The sequence below is a fragment of the Tenrec ecaudatus genome, chromosome 15 (genome assembly GCF_050624435.1).
Source record: "Tenrec ecaudatus isolate mTenEca1 chromosome 15, mTenEca1.hap1, whole genome shotgun sequence".
Taxonomy (NCBI): Eukaryota; Metazoa; Chordata; class Mammalia; order Afrosoricida; family Tenrecidae; genus Tenrec; species Tenrec ecaudatus.
In genome coordinates, this window is record NC_134544.1 from 63,706,277 (window position 1) to 63,721,352 (window position 15,076).

A 15,076-nucleotide genomic window follows, 5' to 3' on the forward strand; every position below is an offset into this window, starting at 1 on the left:
ATAAACAACTAGCAAATTAAGATGAGACCTGTAGATTACAATAGTGCCTGCGGGGGGGAGGGGGGTGGCGACAACCCCGGTTGTTTGTGTCACTATCATTAGGCATTGGCGACTGCTCGGACTGGAGTGTGTGAGAAGACGGAAAAGGTAGATTAGCACAGAGCTGTAAGCCTTGGACTCCGACCGACACATGTAAGCTGGGCTTATAAAAAGTATTTTTGTTGTTAGCACTAACTACAAGAATATTTTTATGAAAAGTAGTAAACTTCTGCTGAAACCCTGCCCAAACTTTTTGTAGACAGTCATTTTGGTATCGCCCCTTGTGTTGGTGTCACCTGGTATAGTTTCTACTCCTGCATCCTCTAGGACAAACACCCCCCCACCCCCACACACACCTGTGATGCCACGCTGTAAATGCTACTGGGTCAGTAATTTTCCCAATCCTACAAGCTGTTCATTGTCTTCACAGACACGCCACACAGACGTGATTATCCACAGTTTACACATAAGACAGTGTGCTAGAGTGATTAAGTGTCTTGCCCCTTACACAATTAAGTGTCAGGCCAAGAATGTGAACCAAAGTTTGTTTGACTCCTGGGCCTGAGCCCGTGATCCCACCCAAGGATGAAAGAATGACATATTTTTTTTCTTCCTCTCTTTTCTGTGTCTCAGTTTGAGGCTGGAAAAACTTCTAGTTACTGCGGGCGAAGTGGCAGGACGCAGAACAATTCAGGAAGGTGTTTCTGCTTATTAGCGGGCTCCATTATCTCTAGTCTCTGCTCTCACTTTCTCTCCAGACTGCTCTCTCTCTACAGAGAAGGCCCTACCTCTGTCTCCTCCCTGGCTTTTGTTAGTTGCTGTGGAAGCGATCTCAGTTGACCCCTTGTGTGCAGAGTTACGCTGCTCCATGTTGTCAGGCTGTGAAATGCCAACTTTTCACCTAGCAGTCAAGGCATTCAGCACCACTACCATCCTAGGACCCACCTCGCCTTTCCCTGGTAGTATGCAGTCTTCCCTATGAATATGTAAATCCTGTTGCCTGGGTTTGGTGGGGGGTGGGGTGGCATGTAGGAATCCAAGGACTGAAGGAATTACAGTCCCCATCATGAACTGTCAGAACCGGAGAAGGAATGTGTTCTAGAGAATTGATCTATTTCTAAGATCCCAGATCCTCTGAGCATTTACCATTTTGTTTTTTGAATATTTTGGATTTTGACTCTTGCTCGCTCCTGGAATTTGTTCACGGACTCCGTCAAGGTGCAGTCAGGTAGCATCCCCCCTCTCCTCCCTAAAGCCCGGTGATGCCACCTTCCTTATGCAGACTCTTCTCCAAACTCCAGAGGGTTATGGTAGCAGTAGCTGTCATTGAATGTAATGCACTGTCGGGAAGTTGGTGGTTCAAACCTGCCAGTCGCTCCACTGCCAAGCTGGACAATCAGCTCCCCTAAGGATTGATGGTCTCTCAGAAGCCCCCAGGCGTCCTTCTGTCTGCCTGGTGAGCAGTGGCAGAGACTGACCTTCAGTGCTGTTTGATCCCTTGCTTACATTACTCTCCCATGGATGCTACTTTTTTCCCACGGACAACTCAGGTGGTTCTTCCCCTTCTAGAACCGCTGGAAGACAGCCTCCCTCTCTGGAGTCTGCTCTCTCAACTTCTCCCGTGTTTTCCGTATTTTGCCAGAGGCTTTGCTTCCTTATAATGCTACTTGTACCATCTTGCTCCGAGTTCCTTTCTGACGGCCCTTGTCCTTCCTTGAACCTGGTCCCCATGTGGCCAGTTCCACTGCATGTAGGATGATCCCGTGCCCTTTCTCTGTGCTAAGTTTTTATGCCACTTAAAATTCAATTCGTTTCGTTGCCATCCACCCGTGTAACGCTATTGGCTTGTACTGAATAGGCAGTTAGCTAAACCTTTTCACATGAGCAGGGTCCATACCAGGACATGAACATCCTAGATATGTACTTCATACTCATTTCTCTTACAGTTTATATTGCATAAAACACCTCTGCCAGTCAGAATCCTGCTCATTGTTCATAAAACCCTCCTGAGCCTTTAAGTGGGAGCAGCTTCTCGTTCCTTTCCAAAGCGTTGTCTGAGACTCGGCGTGTTTATGTGCTTTGCTGTGTAGGTGTCAAGGTGATGTCGTAGTTGAGAGCAGAGGTTCTAGGAATAGACAACTCTGCACACCCTGTCTGCTGCACCCCATTCTTGTTTTCGTTAGTTGGTGTGACACCAACTCCTGTGTAACAGAATGAAACATTGCCAGGTCCTGCTTTATTTTCATGAAGTTGCTAACTGCGTATAGCCATACCTTTACTAGTGGTATAATTGTGGACAAATTCATTTTTCCTTCCAAGGCTCAATTCTTCATCGATCTTATAGTCCCTGGGCACAGTGCACAAATGGTTGAGTGCTGCACGACTAGCTGGAAGGTTGGCAGTTTGAACCCACTCACAGGAACCTGGAAAGACAGCCCTGACTGTTTTTCATGGTGGCATTGTCACGTACGCATTGGACGGATAAGGACAATGGTTTCAACCCACCGACCACTCTGCAGGAGATGGTGGAACCTCTCTGGCCCCATGAAGATGGATAGCCTCGGAAATCTTCCATTGGGTCTCTAAGAGTTAGAATGGCGGTGAGGGCGATGGATTCGGGGGATTGTTTATTGGAACACCACGAGAAGAGTTCTACTCGTGCACCTTGGGTCACCGAGTGAGAATCAGCTCAAGGTTAGTAACAGTGATAAGGACCTATGTTCGGTGGTTCTTGCGCAGATAAAATGAGTTTGTATGTGTGCCTGCCCCTTTGTAATCGCTTTATTTTCATAGCTGTCAGTCAATAAATATTTTCAATTTTACTGATTAAGCTTAGAATAACTTAGGGGTTTGATTTCATGACTTCTTAGAAACAGCTATTAGAGGTAACCGCTCCTGATTTATAGAGACAGGACATTTGGAAGGAAAAGCATTGTCTCAAGGAGGTGTTGAGAGATGTCTCCAACTAGAGGCCAAGCTCACGTTTTGGTTTGCGACGCAGTTTAATATTAGCCAGTGGTTTTATAAGCGCTTCAACAAAACTCTTGATTCCAAGTAATTCAGGTAGAGAATTATGGAGAAAGATGGTCTCCATGTTATAACTGTCAACATTGTTATTAAAATACTTAATTGTACAGTCTAACTTTAACTTGTGTGTCCACAGTCTCATGGTATTTTGTATTCTGCTTCACGTGGCATATGAAAAGAAAATGTAAAAGGATTTCTTTTCCTTTGATGAAATATAATCCTTCTTCTACTGAAACAAGCATGATGGTTGCGGAACATTGGGGACCCACGCATTTAACTTCTGATATCCACTATATGGATTAGCAACCAATCTAGCCTCTTGGTTGGCTCTGACTAGTGAAGGTCTGCCACTAAGTTTGTGTTGGACTAGGCGGTCTGGAACCTTTAAAGAATATGCGGTAAAAAGAACAGTACACGGTAATAGTTTCTGTACTCAGCAGTGTATTTTGAAATGCAGCATGAGTTAATATGCAGCATCCCCGAGTAGAAGACTGACTATGAGAAAGTTCAGCAGGAGCCCTGAGGGCTTAGTGGCTATGCTTTGGCTGCCAAGCACCGGCCAGCAGTTCAGCACCACCATAACGAGTGGTCTCGGAGACCCACTGGGATAGTTCTGCCCTCTTAGAGTTGGAATAGGCTGATGGAAATGAGTTTTTCTGGGATGAGAAAGTTCTGTACTTTTAATTACTAAGTTAATGGTGTGTAAAACTGGGCATGAGAATGTCCTACAGCATAGTCGTTAAATCCGCTGTAAGCTTTGTGCAACTATCTTTCTGAGCTATCTGCAAGAAAGTTGGAAACTAAAGGCTACAGGCCTTGAAGACATCAACTACTCCTACTACTACTACAACTAATAATAATAATAAAATGTATAAAAAGGGTTATAGATACAGATATACTTGATAATAGGCAGATTTTAACATCTAACACCTCATCTTATTTAGTCCTTAACACACCCTCAATTTTTATGACGAGAGAAAAGTGAGCTGCAGAGCGGTCACGCAGGTTGCTCTGTCCGTGAATGGCAGGCTTTGTGATTCCGTACACTTCAGTCTCATTTTCCTAACCGATCTCCGAGCTTGCCCACATTGTCTGTGGTTCCGTACTTTTGTGATTTCAGATTGCTCATCTGGCAGTTATCAGCCTACCAACTAGGTCCCTAGGGCGCCTTGCATAGTGGACGTAAAACAAAAAGGGAAAGGGTGGATTTGAGAGTTGTGTTTGAACTAGTGGTGTTTGTGACTCTGCCGATGTGGAAGGCAAGTCAGAGGGAGAAGGAATGTGTGTGTAGTGTTGCCATGATTGAAATTGGGGAGCAGAGTGACTGCAGTTTGTTAAAGGGGTGAATTCTTCAGGATAAAGAGAACCTACAGAAGGTAATGATCTTTCTTGCTTTGAAATATCCATTCAGAACTGAGATTCTGTTGAAATGGTTGACTCTCCAGGTGTCTTGTGACAAGTCTTAATTATGTGTTAGTCTGGGTTCACTGGAGAAACAAATTCATAGACACTCATATGTGTATAAGAAAGAGCTATATATCAAAGAGTAATTGTATAGTAAGAAAACATCCCAGCCCCGTCCAGATCAAGTCCATAAGTCCGATATTAGCCCATATGTTCCAATACCAGTCTATAAATTCCGCTTCAGGCTCACACAACACATGCAATGACACCAAATGCAGGAAGGTCACAGGCCACTGGGTGGAGAGTCTTGTGGATCCAGTGGCAGTGGGAGCATCTCAGCGCTGGTGTGGGTCTCCACGTGGCTACTCCAGCTCCAGGACTCTGCTTCCATCAGCATAGCTCTGTGTGGCTTGTCAACAGGACTGTCTTACAGGGAGAGTGTGTGTTCCTCTTCCCAGGTAAAAAAGAGGTTCCCAGAATCCTCCTGGTGGGTGTTATGATCTGATCGACAGGCTAAACTCCACCCCTTCGCTCAACTTGGCAGATTATGTAACTGCCACACTTTACTATCTATGTCCCAAGACATGAGTGTTTTCTTCTGTTCTCGTGGCGTTGAGCAGACATTTCACAGAAAATGAGACATGCTGCACTTTCATAAGCAGTTTTCCGCCGTGGCCACTAGATGAACAGCAAAAACCGTCTGGAAAAAGCACAGAAGACTCTCCCTTCTCCTCTCTACTGACTCGCTCTTCCCATGTATGTTTTCTCAGTGGGCAAAGCATTTGGGCACTGGTGTCAGATTGTCCAAACGTTTGGATCGGGGCTTTCCCTTAATCGCCAGTGACATTTTATCTAAGCCTCTGCTTCTTGCCGGCACAGTGGGCTCTGCGTTGGGCTCAGCGAGCCACGGTCCCCTGTAGGAGAAAGATGAGGTTTTCTGTTCCCTCAAGGGCTTACAGCCGTGGAAACCCAGCGGGCCACGTCTGCTCTGCCCTGTTTGGGTTGCTAGGCGTCAGACCCGCCACGTGGCAGTGTGTTTGGTCGGTTTGAGTTTTGTTTCCTCATTGGTGAAAATGAGCTCATAGTCATACCCGTAGGAGTTCTCAGAGGCTCGTGGAGGACGTAAACCTCATGCTTAGCTCAGCATAGTATTACCGTTCAGTGGTGAGTGTGAATACACCTTGCCTAGGAGCAATGTCTCCTTGGGTTTTTTTGTGTAACACCTTCTGAGTGCTGCCCATGTGGAATGGTTTTCTCTGGCCTTCCTGAATGTGATATAGTTCCTAGCCCCATGGCATTGTGTGGAATGAATGTTCTGACATTACAGGGCACTGGACTGGCACAGAATTTTATGCTAACAGATTTTAAAGACTATCTTAACTAGCTAGTGTTGGTGTAACATAAATACCACAAGGCCCCTAACCAAATTCACTGAAATCGAGTTATGTCAACTCTTAGTGACCCTAGATAGGCTTTCTTAGGCTACATCTTTAAGAGCAGACAGCCTCTGTTTTGTCCCATGGTGCAACAGGTGGGTGTGAATTGCCCAATGCTTCCATGACTTCGCCATCAGGGGTCCTAAATACCACATGCCCAACCAAACTCACCGGCATGCAGACGATTCCAACTCAAAGAGATGCTATAGTTTAGAATAGAATGGCCCCTTGGGCTCTGGAGGCTGGAAGTCTTTACGGGAGCGGACAGCCTCATCTTGTCCCAGTGGAACAACTGGTGTGTCCTAACTCTGATCTCATGGGTAGCAGCTCAGTGTGGGTCCCGCTATGCTACCCACACGAGAACCTGCCCACTGCCTTGCAGCTGATGTTGACTCCGCGTAGAACTTGCCCGTTGGCTTTCCCAGACTGGTACTCTTTTAAAATTTTTCTAAGAGATGACATTTATTAAATTTATTCACTACAGAAACTTGGTTTTATGAATCTCAAACTCAATTTGCACATGTGTGGGATACAAATAAATAAAATAGATAAAATCCCAGTGAAGAGTTTTTGACTCTCAGGTAGAAAACTACATTCACATGACTTTTTGTCCCCAGACAGCTTCATTGGCCTATGATTCACACATCACATCACAAAGAACTGAGCGATCACCACAGTAAGTTCTAGAACATTGTCTTCATTCTTGAACTCATGATTATGAGCTCCCCATTTGCCCACAACCTCCCCTGTCATAGCCCTAAGGGACCCGTGTTCCAGTGGCTGCCTCTGTCAAAATGCCTATCCTGGATTTCATATGCAGAAAAATATGAAAAGAAAACAAAAACCATGAATATAAAAAATCTAACTCTTTATAGGCGTATTCATGCCTGCCTTTCTCCCTCAGAGCAGCTGGTGGTTTTGAACTGTTGACCTTGCAGTCAGCATCCCAACGGAGAGCTTCTGTACTCCCAAGGCTCCAGTGTCCACCGGGGCACAAGGAGGTGGCTTTAAGGAACAGAAACGTACACTCTCACAGTTCTGGAGACAAAAAAACAAAATCTAGGTCTTAGCCAGGTTTATTTTCCTATTTGTAGGTATCATTCTCTGGCATTCTTTAGTACCTTGGCTTAAGAAGATGCTAACATGTTGTCTGTCCTGAGTAAATTTCCGACTAATCTGCTGCTTATTATAACTCAAAGTGGTTGTATGTAGAAGCTACTCTCCTTGGGTATGAAAAAGAAACCTTTTTCTAATAGGATTACATCCAGACGTCTAGGAGTTAGGACTCTGACACATGTCTTGAGGTACGAAGTTTAATCCATAAGAAAAACTATCCATTTTCAGGATGTCCCTCCCTTCCTCTTACAGAGTCACCACTTCCCATCTGTAAGCAGAGCCTTGGCTAGCCTGCAGCCTAAGCAGGGCTCAGAGCATATGAAGTGATCTGCAGATATTCTGGTATGTTCATTTCCTTTTTCTCCAACACAGTTTTCGAGTGTGATGGGCAACATTCGCAGCGGTCGTTTTCCCGTTAATGTCTGGGATAGCAATTGATGCAGCTGTGAGACCTGATGCCGATGAATAGAACATTTACTTTGGGTCCCTTTTTTGAAGGCTACACATAAAAACCTCCTGGCAAACGTTGAGAAACATCTCCTATTACAATAGAGGCAGCCCCCAGGTTAGGAACCGATCCAGTCTTTTTGTTTTTCTACCATTTTATTGGGGCTCTCACAGCTCTTATCACAATCCATCCATCCATCCATTATGTCAAACATCAATTTGTACATAGGTGACCATCATCATTTCCAAAACATTTTCTTTCTACTTGAGCCCTTGGTATCAGCTCATTTCCCCCCTCCTCTACCCTTTCTCCCTCATGAATCCTTGAGAATTTATAATTTTTTTCATGTCTTACACTGACTACTGTCTTCTTTCACATACTTTTCTGTTGTCTGTCCCTCTGGAAGGGCGTCATATGTCAATCATTGTGATCGGTTCCCCATTTCTCCCTCCACATTCCCCTTACCCTCGTGGTATCGCTACTCTCATTATTGGTCCTGAGGGATTTATCTGTCTGGATCCCCTGTTTCTAACACTAATCTGTGCCAGTGTACATGCTCTGGTCTAGCCAGATTTGTAAGGTAGAGTTAGGGTCATGATAGTGAGGAAAGAAGCATTCAAGAATTAGGGGAGAGTTGTGTGTTTCATCCGTGATATACTGCACTTTGACTGGCTCTCTCTTCCTTGTGACCCTTCTTTGAGGGGATGTCCAATTGTCTACAGATGGGCTTTGGGTCTCCACTCAGCACTCCCCCTCATTCACATAGATATGATTTTTTATTCTGGGTCTTTGATGCCTGATACCTGATCCCATTGACACCTCATGATCACACAGGCTGGTGTACTTCTTCCATGTGGACTTGGTTGCTTCTGAGCTAGATGGCCGCTTGTTTATCTTCAGACCTTTAAGACCCCAGATGCTGTATCTTTTGATAGCCGGGCACATCCTCTCTCTTAACCATGTTTGCTTGTGCACCCATTTTGTCTTCAGTGATCGTGTCAGGAAGGTGAGCATCACAGAATGCCGGATTATTAGAACAAAGAGTTCTTGCATTCAGGGGGTAATTGAGTAGAGGCCCAATGTCCGTCAGCTACCTTAATACTTAACATATAAATATGTGTGCATAGATCAAGTATATAAACATACTTACATATGTACCATATATGCTCGTATAGAAGCTGAGTTTCTCAGCACATATTTTATGCAGCTTTTGTGGTAAAATTAGGCACCTTGGCTGATACTCTGGTCGGTTTATACTTGAGTATATACACAGTACATGCCTGTATTTAGGCCTCTAAAAATGTCCTTTGCCTCCTGGTTCTTTCCTCTATTTGAACAGGATCCATTCTTAAGTGGGGTTTAATGTCAACTGTGTAGGTAATTTGGAACAAGTATATAAAGTTCTATTCAGCTTTACTTATTTAGTGAGGACCCCTTATATTGTAGTGGGTTACATGTTGGGCAGCTAATCTCAAAGTCAGCAGTTTGAAACCACCAGCTGCTCCATGGGAGAAAGAGAAGAGTTTCTACCCTGGAAACCCACCAAAGGACAGGCCTACTTCATCTTACATTGATGCTATGAGTCTGAGTCGGCTCCCTGGCAGTGAGCTTTCTTTAAGAGCGAGCCCTGGTGGCACTGTGTATAAAGTGTTGGGCTTCTAACTGCATGGTGGACAGTTCAAACCCCCCAGGTTATCTGTGGTTTGTCTGCACCCATAAATACTTACAGTTTTAGAAGGCCTGTGTAGGGTTACTATGGGTTAGAATTGACTCTACTACAGCCATGGTTTGGGTTTTGGTCTGGTTGGTGCAGGAAAAGACTCGAAGCTTTCTCAATTATGTGAAAGCTGTTTGTACAGCAAGTGGAGGTGATTATGATGAAGAAGTTGTTGCTAATAAGGATTGATTCATTTGTTTCAATGTGCGGGAATGTTTTTATCAGGGGAAACATATAACATTAAAGGGCGTGACTTGACTTTGTCTGATATTAGTAACCGAGGGACGTACTGTATTAAGATGGCTCTTGTAGCTCGACAAAGTAAGCAGGGTGCTCTCTGGGACTGTTGATTAGCGTTGTGGGACTGATATGATTGAACTCTGAGCAGCGGTGCTGGGTAGAGTCATTCCCAGTGACCGCCCACTCCTAGCAGCATTGTAGGAGGTGTCACGACCACATCAGCCCCCTTTTACCCACCCCAACCCCCACCACCCCACCACGACTCCTCCCAGAAACCCTTATTCTACTTGCTGTCCAGTTTCATATACTGAAAACAGAGAGACGTATAGCAAAATTCAAGAGAGTTCCCTCCAATGAGAAGACACATGAGAAACCCCCCAAAGGAACAAAGACAAAACAAAAAGTATAGACGAAGTGTTGAAAATCAGATCGGGCCTAACGTGCATCAGAGTGGGGATCCACTGGCCAGGTTTTGACTGGTCCAGGCAGGGCTGCCATTTTGGTCTTCAGTAGGTCTCGCTCCACTGCGCTCTGTGAGGTAGCCACTTAGACATCATCCCGGTTCTCAGCCAACATGAGTCAGGGAACGGTGCAGATTCATCTGTCATGACATGCACACGCCTCTGACTGGGCTTCCTTGGGTCAAAGTTACTCTGGCCTGCACTCATCTTTGAGCAAACAGCCATCCTGCTGTTGATGGAATAAAACCGAGTCTCACTCGCATTGTACGTTAAGAGAGATCCCTATGAACTAGAATAGTTTGGAAAGCTTCAGGAAAAATACAGACTCTTGGAAAGTCAAAGGGACCAGGTCCTTGTCATGAGCAGTGGCGGGTGGGGTTGGCCATGTTCAGACTTCAGCTCAGGCTTGTCCCTAGTTTCACGGCTCAAAGCGGGACCCAGGACCTGGGTAACCTGTTTCCAGTGCTCTCAGTGGGAGCTGTACTTGCTGAGCCTGAGTTGGACCTCCAGGACTACTGCTGCCTCCAAATCAGAGTGTGGGTGAGACCAGTGACAGTGCTGGAGTGCCAGGAGAAGCAACTTGTGCATGACACGCAGCTGGTCTGGGTTGGTGCTGTTCCAGGTGGAGTTTGTCACTCCGGCAGTGCGTGCTGCTAAAAGTCCATCCGCCCTGTGGCGCCCATGAATTCTTCAGTCAGAGACGGGAATATTCTTTATTTCTCTTAGCCAAATTTATATCCCAAAGCAGAGCCCTAATATCTGACAGACAACAGAAAAGCTTATTTTGGTAATAGCCACAGCTAGTTAGCTTGCTCCAATTAAGTAATTTATAAGTTGCTTCTGCATAGAATTTATGAATATTCAGGATACTCACCCCACCCCCCCTTTATCCCTCTCCTCCTTCCATGTGAATACTTGAAGCCAGGGCTTCTCCAGAAGCTGTCAGGGACTGGACTTCCTTACATTGAGTTCATGGACCATGAGCTGGTGCCCACCATGGCTCAGTCATGGTTTCACACAGGACCTCTGCACTCAGCTGCTGTTGCTATCAGGACCCTGGTCTCCAGTCGTGAGTGGGTGCCAGACCCTCTCAGAATCCATGTCTTTTTTGACTTTTATTCCAGCTAAGATTGGCACCTAGGGAGGGGCTGTGTGGGGAAGCTCCTGCTCCTGCGTGCCTTACCCCACCAGGTCACCACCCCCTCTGCGTTCTTCATGCTCTGTGAGAGGATGTAACTTCAAGACGCTGCCCCTTCATAACCGAAGAAGCCAAGTCCATCTTTCCCCCAGAAGTCCCCACATTTCTTAGGACATCTGTATTATCCCCAACCACCACCCAGGTCCACCGAGAGTGCCCTGCTGCTACAGCTGTACCTTCTCAGGGCTTCCCCGGATCTTCGCCCACTTTCTCTCTCCTGCCTCCTTTGGAGTGATGCTGGACAAACTTGTTCCACCAGTCCTTGTCTTTGAAAAACTATTTTTATCTCTCCTTTGAGCAAGAGCCAAGAGTTTGGAATCTGCTGTTTTTGTTTTGCTGTTGGCAAAGCAAAGGGTGAGCTGCCCCTCTCCCACCCCCCTCCCTGGAGGTGGACTTGGGATGCTTGGGCATGGCGGCTGTGGGGAGGGGGTGGGGAGCAGCACAGTCAGAAGTCTGTCATGGTCCTGACAGAACGCCCAATCTGACTTGTCGCTCCAAGTTTGAGACTGTTGGGGGTTCGCTAGCCACACCCCACCCCCACCACCACTTTGAAGCCAATTTCTTTGCTAAACCACTATGCCCATGGTTACCGATGTTGAGTTCTTCAGGTGTTCAGGTAAAACATGCGGGGTGAAAACTACTCCTTTTAATGTCTGGAAGGATCTAAATATAAGGAGTCCGTGCTTACTATTTTTCAATGTTATCCCAAATACTTGAGTGGAGCTCGATTAAGGGGTCCCTTGATAGATAGATAAATGACGTAATAAGCATCTTTAATGGACTTCGAGGTGGATTTTTAAAGCTAGCTGTAGAGCCATGGTTCTTTCTGTTCTCTGCTTTCTTCCCAAAATCTTAGGAAGTGATATTACCTCTAAATTCTAGAATGGATTTGGAGTGTTTCGGCAAAGTACTCCTGAGACCAAATTGAAAGTCTTCCTGACCTCCCAACTCTCTTCCCTTCTCCAAAGAAGCCTCAGGAATCGCTGGCTAGTCTTTCGTTCCTTTACCTCAAGGATTCTGTTGGTGTTTCTGGTCTGTAACGCTGCCCCTGTTTACCAAGCCCCGGAGGTTCTGCCTAGAGATTGACTTTAGAGATCAACACGGTCATTCCAGTCTCTTCACACACAAGCCTCTTCTGGTTTTTCATTTGTTTGCTTTTTGGAGTTAATTCTGACTCAAGGCAGATGTGGAAACACAGCCTTGGCAGCTCAGGCCAACCAGGGCTCCGCAGGAGAATGATGTAAAGATGGAAGCCTAGGGAATTCTGGGAGGCAGTTCGGTGCTTTGCCCTGTAGGGCCACTGTGAGTGGAAACCAATGGGGTGCCAATGGGTTTGGTTGTCTTGAGAGGCAAATGTGGTATGCCAACCTTCCTTACAGGAGACCTGGTCAGATTCCTGACCAGTGCACCTCATGTGCACCCACCACCCGTCTGTCCAGCAGGCTTGTGTGTTGTTCCTATGAGGCTAAGCACGTGTTAGCAGAGTTTCCACACTAAGGTAAGCTAGGAAGAAAGGTCTAGTGATCTTTCAACTCCCTGGATCACTACCATCATATCTTCCATGGGTCATGACAATGACACATGGCCAGGTTGGTGCTAGGAATGCAAACAAGAATAAAAGGACAATTCCTGAGAATGACAAGGGCAACGAATGTATAAGTATGCTGTATGTGTGGATTGTGATAAGAGTTGTCTGAGCCCCAATAAAATGATTTTTTTTTTAAGAAAAGGACAATTCCTTGCTCTCATCTCAGTTTAGTGAAGACAGAGTTGTGGACCAAATCAAGGCAGCAGGAGATCTGATGACAAAAAATAAAAAATTGGAAAGGAAAGCAATCTCACTGCCATCGAGTCAGTTCTCACAGATAGGTGGCATAGTGAGCCGCACACCGGGCTGCTAACTGTGAGGTCAGCAGTTTGAGCCCACCAGCCACCTCCAGCCACTCCCAGCGGAGGCTTTGTGCTCCCATGAAGATTTACAAGCGGTAGCAGAGAACGATGAGTAAGATGATGTGATACTGCAAGCCCTGCTTATATAAATCAAAATAACATTTCTGGTTGAATTTGAAGATGCTTCTTTGAAATAGCCTTTGAAAAGCTTTGGAGTTTCTAGCCTTAATATCATTTGAAAACCTTGAGGCGAGATATCTGATTATAATCCCCCGTTCTCAAGCTTCCTGCTGATGTCACCCTTGGACAAATAGCGCCTTTCCTCATAGGAACGTCTACAGCATGCGGAATCAGAACTGTTTGAACTGAAGCAGGTGCTGGCAACAAATGCCTGTGAGTAGCGACAAGCCCCAAGGAATGAAGATGCTGAGTTTTTTTTCTAAAAGGAAATTAATAGGGAGGGAGAAAAAAGAAAGTTATCTCATAAGCATCTTTGGAATTAATTTCAGCACTTGCTATAACATTCAAATTCTCCTTCCTTAAAGGTTCTTATTTGAGTCCTTCACCTGTAGCTGTGGTCCAGTGCATGCTTTACTGGTACAGCTACTTATTGGACCGTTTTAATTAATGCATTTCTGTGCAATTATCCAAAAAGACTTTTAGGAACAGGACCTAAATGAACTTTCATTTTAAAAATGGACTTTCATTTTAATGAACTTTCATTTTCAAAAGCTACAAAGGAAAATTACCCTAAGTATGAATCAAAGCTACTAACATGCATATTGGTACAAAGTAGAAAGTACAATAGTACACCCACAGCTCAGCACAAGTCTAGAATCCCGTCCTGTCACCTGTGGATCAGCTGCCTACCTCAGATGTGGTCTGCTACAGGCCCTATGTTGGTCTACGGTGGTTTACAGTTCTCCAGAGTTGGCATGTCCGTGGGGCTATCTTGGCTTGATTACGTTGTAGCTAATGAAACTAGGTCTTAACTGCTCTAACAGATTAACAAAGAGATCTTGGTGTAGCCCCTCCCAATGAAGTCTAGTAAATCATGTAGTAAATGTCTCTTCCAATATGCATACTCTTCCAAAACTGTGTCAAGCATGTTTTGAGAGTCCTGTTTCTGTTTGTAGACTCTCAAATGTGATACTCTTTAGAATGAATATTCAGTTTAAAGCAGACAGTGACGTTTGGTAAGATAGTTTTCTTATTAGGTGCTTAGAAACAGGATTTTGATAACATTCTGCCTTCCTTGTGGAAAGCTAGTCCACCTGGGATGCTTGGCGGTGTTCCAGAGCTTTTCTCTGAAGGTCAGGCCGGTCAGTGACTACCTTAGAGGAGCACTGTCTTTGCCGACTGTAAGGGGAGAGACCCTTTGAGAGGCAGCATGACTGTGTGCCACATCACTGAAGTTATTCTCTGTAATTTGCTCAGTCCGGGAGACTGCTTTCTTCTGCTGCTCCAGGTGAACAGAGGCCAATTGTAGCACTCTGGGTAGCCCCGTGCAAGCCTCGCAATCCCCAGACACTCGATGAACAACGGACAGATAGGACAGTATGAAGCCAATTGACTGAAATAACCCGCACCACCAAGAAAACCAATGAAACAAGTCCTGTGAGGGGTTTGTTTATATGTTAAGCATCTTCTGAAACGACTTTTCGTGTGTCTCAGGGCTAGCTACGTTTTACAGAACCCCAGATTGCATATCATTAATAAAAAGTCAGCAAAGTTCATCTATTGTGGCACAAACTCCTTGGAATGCTAACAGAAAATTGAATAGTTTTCTCCTTGGAAAATCATAGCTGAAATGTAGCTATTTCTGCAGTTGTGGTCTGTACAGTTTTCCTATGTTTATAGACCTCTCAGCTTCGACACAAGAGTTCTATAAATCTTAATTTTGTACATCTCAGTATAATCTTAAAATATCACAATACATTTCATTAAGTCCCAAGAGCCCTGGTGGCATAGTGAGTTATACCCTGAGCTGCTAACCCCAGGTCAACGATTTATACCCACCACCCCCTCCGGAAGAGAAAGGAGGCTTTCTGCTCCTCCCAGTAAGCAGTTAACTGATCTCAGAAACCCACAGGGCGCTTC

At 45.3% G+C, this 15,076-nt stretch overlaps 1 protein-coding gene across 4 annotated transcripts in view; it reads left to right on the forward strand.

Annotated features, from left to right (window-relative positions):
• Positions 1-15,076, forward strand: part of ARHGAP28 (Rho GTPase activating protein 28) — a 203,138-nt gene that overhangs the window by 48,592 nt on the left and 139,470 nt on the right. Inside the window, exon 2 of one of the 4 annotated variants that reach the window (XM_075533169.1) lies at positions 7,275-7,364. The exons of the other annotated variants lie outside the window; for them this stretch is intronic. The gene's annotated coding sequence lies outside the window, so the exon portion shown is untranslated. The remainder of the gene's footprint in view (positions 1-7,274; positions 7,365-15,076) is intronic. 4 annotated transcript variants of the gene reach the window in all.